Source organism: Rattus norvegicus, chromosome 7 (genome assembly GCF_021556685.1).
Source record: "Rattus norvegicus strain SHRSP/BbbUtx chromosome 7, alternate assembly SHRSP_T2T, whole genome shotgun sequence".
NCBI classification, from domain to species: Eukaryota; Metazoa; Chordata; class Mammalia; order Rodentia; family Muridae; genus Rattus; species Rattus norvegicus.
The window spans coordinates 120232535-120239234 of NC_141540.1; positions in this window are offsets into that span (position 1 = coordinate 120232535).

Genomic DNA, 6700 nt, shown 5'->3' on the forward strand with positions numbered 1-6700 from the left:
TTAATGTAACCTTATGCGGAAGGAGGTCTACGTGGACGGGTTAGGATCTTGGTCATCCGGATGGGCTCTGATCCAGTGACAGGGATCTCACAAGAGGCACAGGCATTGGAGTTCCTCAGCAGAGAGCTTTCTCCTGAAGAGCTGACCTCCATCTTGATTTCGGGGTTTTGGCTTCCAGAACAGTGTGATTTCTGCTCTAAGCCTCCAAGTGTGTTGCGATTTGGTACAGCAGCCCTGAGGACACTGTAAGACTTAGTGAGAGGATGGGGTCCTTTTTCCACAAGGAAACTGACCAGGTGCCACTAGGCAAGGAAGAGGTCCATGTATGGAGAAATCAGATCCTGTCTTTGGAGCTTAAACTTTGACAGGGTGATAAATTATGCTTACCATGAACGATGATATTACCTATGGGGAATTATGGACAATTCTGCAAGGATAGTTTTGACCCAGGTAATGGTAGCACATGTCTATAATCCACACACTTGGGAGGCTGAATGTGGTGGGTCAGTGACAGTTCGAGACTACCTTGCATTTTTGACAAGATGAGGTGACACAGTGGATAGGGGGTCCCTTTGAGCAGATATTACAGACGCCTGGGGAAGTGTTGACCTGCAGAGGAAACAAAGGCGCCGAGACCAGAGCACATTTGATGCTGAGGGAATGCAGAAGGAAGCCACTTGGTGCAGATGTGTCAAGTGGGAAGCCAGAGACTGCAGGGTCTGTCGGTGGTGATGAGGGGACACAGCCTGAGTGGGGCTGGACAGGTGCCCCATCAGAGAGGTAACAGCTCTTTGCCAGTTCCAGAGCTAAAGGGTGGAGTTCAGAGATAAACCCAGGTCAGCCCAGTCTTAAAGACGGTTGTTGTCCTGGGACCCAGCCCCACTTCCCAAAGGAAAAAGACCAAGCGCATTCTCAAAACAAGAGAAACATCCAAGCTCTTGTAAAGCCCTTGAGAATTCTCCAGGCTCTTTATCCGTGACTTCGCAGGAGCCTTGGACTGGAGTGAGGATCTGCCAGGCTCTGGACTCCCCATCTTCCTGTCCAGGGCTGGGGGAGGGGCTGTGCTCTGATTCCTAAGTATCTCCTGCTGTTGCTCCAGCAGCCCTGGCATTGGGCAAAGGTGTGTGAAAAGTGAAGTCCCCTGGGCTAATCTTTTCCCCAGTTGTTTTTAAAATTCAGCTGTAGGACCGTGCATGGTGGCATAGGCCTTTAATTGTATCACTTGGGGACCCCCCACCCCCAAATTTTTAAAAATGTTTTAAAGTTGCCAGATGGTGATGGCTCGCCCCTTTAATCTCAGCACTTGAGAGGTAGAGGCAGGTGGATTTTCTAAGTTAAGACTAGCCTGGTTTACAGAGCAAGTTCCAGGACAGCCAGGGCTACACAGGGAAACCTTACCTCAAAAAAAAAAAAAATACATTTTAAAAATTATATTTGCCAGGGAGGCACCTGTGTAGGATGTTAGCTGGGATAGCACCTACCATATAGGTGCTGGGATTGAAGTTTTCAGGTAAGTGGCAAGTACTTTGCACACAGTCTCTTGGGTCAGCCTGACAGCAAGGACTACACAGAGAAATCCTGTCATACAAGCAACAAAAATAAACACAGCCCCTGGGCTAACACCGGAGTTGCAAGTTTTTTCTTTCCTTTCTCACACTGGATCAGGGGCCTGGTAATTAAGACAGCTCAGTGATTAAGAGCAAATACTGTCTTGCAGAGGATCTGGGTTCAATTCCCAGCACCCATATCTAGTGGCTCAAAACTCCCTGTAAGTCGGATTCCAGGGGAACCCTGGCCACCTGCAGGCACAAGTTACATAAAAGCTACGAGTCTCATGCATGTACATAAATAAAACTGGTCCAGTTGAGGGGTTTTTCCAGATCAGCTGTAGGCTGTCTGGCATTGCTTCCTGGCCCCCAGCTTTCCTGACGCAGGGTCACACACGCTGTGTGTCTGACTCCAGGTCAGCCCAGTGGCTGTCCGCCCTTGGCAGCCAGCAGCTCTGGTGTGGGGCAGGCACAGCTGAACTCTGCCTGGCACAGGGAGGAATGCAGTGAGCTGAGCAGCTGCTCCCAACATGCAGGGGCTTGGTTCTGCCTTGCCCGGAGCAGAGCGAGCTGCCTCAGAATCCTTCCGTACATGGCCAGAGCAAGTGCCTTGTTATCAGGGAATGAGAGTTCTGGGTGGAGCTGCTCACCAGAAGGTTCTGAATCAGTAAGAGAAGGCAGCGTAGAAGAGTGTGGTGGTGGCCAGACTTGAGGTTTAAGCCCTGCCTGTCTCTAGCTGTGATGACAGCCCAGGTTACTGTTCACTGCCATAGTTTCTCATCTATAAAATGGGAAAGGCACCTGCTTTACGATTGTGCTGATGAGCAAATTACATAAAAGTTCTTAGAGCGGCCCTCACTGTGTAATTAGGGAATGAAAGCCATTATTAGTGTCTTGTGGACCTGACAGTCATAGACTAGGCAGAAAGGTCATGTGTGCAACAGCCTGGCAGTGTCCTGGCAGAGCAGGGACCCGAGGCCTCCAAACACCACCTAAGGGCTTTTTCTAGTCTGCTTCTCCAAGGACCAGATGGAGGACCAGGCATGAGCATAGCACACGAGGGGCCTTAGGGGGACTCTGGGTTCCACTTCCTGCAGTAAAGGAACGCCGGTGCAGGGGCCAGTTCACCAAGAGGCTGAGGCACTCGCTGGAACAGCCCAGCAGTAGGCACAGAAAAATTCAGGGAAGTCCGGTGTTACAGGGGACAGGATTAGACTGTAGGGGCTGCTAGGTGGGAGAAGCTCAGTTTCCTGACTCACAGTGAGGTGATAATGGATCAGGTGAGGCAGGGTTAGCCAGCAGGGGAAGTGAGGAAAGAGCCTGTGTAAGCCTAGCAAGGTGCCAAGAGTGGAACAAAATGGAGATGAGGAGCCAATAGCTGGGATTAGGATCCGGAGCACTAGATGCTGCCCCACCCGAGGCGACTGGAGCTGGCCCCTTGGCCCACTAAGAGACTCCTCAGCAGCCTCTGAAGGCCTTGGGGAGCCTTCAGGCCTCGTTGTTTCTCCTTTTTTTCTTCCCTCACTCTCTGCCTCTTCCACATTGTACAGTGACCCTAACGTAAGAGTTAACACACCATTATCAGGCTGAGTGACTGGTGTGGCTAAGGCCTGCATAGAGTGTAGAGCCATAGGACAAGAGCCATAAAGCCGTGGCTAGAGATTGTAAGCTTGCCTGCTCGATCAGAGGCTGAGCCCTTCCACCCAGCCTGCACTGCACACAGGTCAGGACTGGCCTTCCGGGATTCTCAGAGGTTCCAGGAAGCAGCCGACAGGGAGGCAGGGGACCCAGCCAATGTCAAGGCTCAAAACCTGACCAGCAATTTCCTGAGGTTTTGCAGAAGGAGGCGGGGATGGGAACCAGGAGTGTCTCCCTGCCGGCTCTCTGTTCCCGTCAGGCTGCTCATCTCTGGCTCCACCCTACCCCTGGCCAGGTTCTTCTCTCCCTAATCCACCACCCAACCTCCAAAATGGGAGTTGGTGAATCCTGAAAGGTGGCTTCCTCCTCTGATCAAAGCTGGGAACTCAAGGAACCTCCAGGATCCCCGGCCCCTTCAAACTTGTGCATTCACATTGCAGAGCCTCTTGCTCCCCAACCCTTGGCCTTTCTATTAGCTCCTGATTCCAGGGAAGGTAACATAGCTGTGTGTGTCCCTCATATCCCTCCAGTTAACTGGTGTCCTGGGTAACCAGGGCTGAAACCCACCCTAACTCCTGGATCTTGGACAGAAAAGTGTCATTTTTTGTTTGTGACAGGAAGAGATACTGGCTCCATGCTGTACAGAGGCAGGCAGTTAGGAAGCAAATGAACCCTTTCCTGTGTGTGACAGCCCTTTCCTTGTCATCTGGTCCCGAGAGAGGCCATCTTCCTGTGTCAGGAAGGCTCGGAAACCGTCTCCGCTCTGCCCGCCTTTGACTTAGAGGGGCAGGTTGTACTGAGAGGGAGAGGGCTCCCCTGTACGGCTGGAGCAGTAAGAGAACTTGCCAGGCACACAGTGCTAAGTCAAGTCCTTTGATTCATTCTCCTCCAGGTAAATTTTGTCCTATCTGCTGCATACACAGGTCTGTCTCCTAGGGCCGTCCATACTGGCCCAAAGGGCAAATAGTGCCATTAGTAGATATTACTGCTGAAAGCGGGGAAAAGAAGCTACCAGAAAGCCTGAGTTGGAGGTGTAGGGGATGTCTGTCCAGGCTTGACCTTTGACATCTTAAGGCAAGGCCTCTGTAAATGGCGCATCTCAGGGTGGCTTTTGTTCACAGCATTCTGGAAGCTAAATCTGAATGTGACAACAAGCTATGCAGCTATGCAGTTATGCAGCTATGCAGTAGGGACTTGGACACTGTCTGCTGTGGTCTACCAGGAATACTTTTTTTTTTTTTTCTCCTTGGGTAACCCTGGCTATCCTAAAACTCTCTCCATAGGCCAGGCCAGCCTCAAACTCACAGATCTTTTGCCTCTGCCTTTTAAGTGCTGGGATTAAATCGTGTGCGCCGCCACCACCCGGCTATGATGAATTTCATGATGACATTTTCATGGTTCTGTGTGAAGTATTCTGGTCATATTCACCCTCATCACCCTCTTTTGTCTGCCACCCAACTCCTGGTCACCTTCCCAGCCTCCAACTTGTCCCCTTCTATTTGGTATATGTGTCTGTAACCCTGTGAGCTTGAGTCGGGTTATTTATATGAGCTTATGTAAGGGTTAACATCCCAGAACATGGACCCCCTCACCAATGGCCACACCTCTGAAAACTTCCAATAGCTCCCCAAGGATGCGACTGCTGACGGTCTCTGACCCCAGTACTGCATGTTAGTGACAGAAATGAGTGCAGTTTTTGGATTACACTTGAGGCCCCGTGAAGTTTACTTGCGTATTTAGCATCTCTGTCCAATGGGTAAACTCCTGTGTACAAAGAAACAAAACAAAACAGTGTGGGCGGCCACTGAAATGCACCTTTGGGGTTGACCCTTAGTCTCCTGCAGAAGTGAGAGGACCCTCAAGTTCTTCACCCATTTTCCCATCATAGTCTCATCTTTGTGTGACAGTTTCCTGTGACCGCTTGCAGATCTGCCTTGCACACAAGCTGTCAGTTCCTCCAGGGTAGGCATGTGGACATTCCTGTCTGAACTCAGCATGAACACCCCCTTTGAGGCCCTTGTCATTCTGAGGGTACGTTCTGTGAGAAGAGCTGAAGGCCTGGCTTTAGTCTGGGCCTGTCAGAGATAGCTTCAGGGAGAGGTGGCATCTGGGCCAGATCTGAGAGACCAGATACAGTTTAGGAGAGCAGCAATGGGCATCTCAGAACAACTTGCAGCCTCAGCGGCAGTCTGCTGCATAGGAGACAGTTGGGCTCCCTTTAGGAGCACCCTTGTGCCCCTGAACAAATATCTTTTCCTTTTGCTCTGCTCAGAATGTCAGGGGAGCTTGGTAAATTACTGTGGTGGCCTGTTGGGTCTTTCAGTCAGTTCTCTGACTCGGGCGGTCCCAGATAACAAAGCATGCTCAGTGACAGACAGCACAGGGTCCTCTCTTCTCCCCAGAGCTTAGTTCTAGAATGTCGTAGGTAGGAGCAGGCTGATCTGGGAGACTAGGCCTATCTGGCATTCCAGGGTTCAGGCTTCCTCAGGGTAGCAAGTGTCCTAGCCAATCCTGGGCTGTAGCCCAGGAGGATGGTGAAGAGGGAGAAAACTGCCATCCTGCCCCCCGGGCATCCCCCATGCCTGCTGCTGGCCCCAACCCTGCCCTGCCCCAGCCTCTACAAGGCTCCCATTGTCTATTGCTGTGTCAGGCTGACCCCGGGGAGCAGCTCAGAGGCTGAGGGACAGCTTGGGTGGAAAAATTGAGGATCACACCAGAAGCAGCCATGGAACTTGGGGAATCCTAAGGCTAAGAATCTGGAATCTGAGGGTCAGGGGCCCTTAGAGAATGCAGTAGTATCGGTGGTCCGGCTCCAATCTCAATCTCAATCTCTCTCTCTCTCTCTCTCTCTCTCTCTCTCTCTCTCTCTCTCTCTCTCTCTCTCTCTCTCCTCCCCCAATCTCTGTTTCTTATAAAGCTGTGTTTGCTCCTGAGTTACCCATCTTCTCAGTGATTTGCTGAGTGGGTAGATTTGTGCTTCCTTGTTTGGGGCTGACTTTATTTTTCCCATCAGAGCCTAGGCACTGGGAGTGTTGTGTTTGAGTAGAGTGAGGTCCAGGGCGAATCCTCACCAATAGTTATAGCAACCGTGTAAAAATGCCTGCTTTCCTCCCAAGGGAGGTTAACCGAAAGCAGTGCTCTATTGATATGAAAAGGTTAAGATGACATTTTCGTGTGTGTGTGTGTGTGTGTGTGCGCGCGCGTGTGTGTGTGCGTTGTGTCCATGTGGGTTTGTGTGTCTTGGAAGGTGCTCATTCACATGGCTACAAGGCCAGAGGTTGATATTGAATATCTTTCCTGGCCACTCTCTACATCGTTGTATTCATTTAGTCTGTGGATTGGGTATACATGCTACAGCACAGGTGTGGACACCAGGACAACTCAAGAGAGTCCGTTCTCTCCTTCTACCGAGTGGGGCTCAGGGATTGAACTCAGGGAACCAGGCTTGGTAGCAAGTGCTTTTATCCACGGAGTCATCTCCCTGGCTCTACCATATCTATCATCTTTCTGTCATC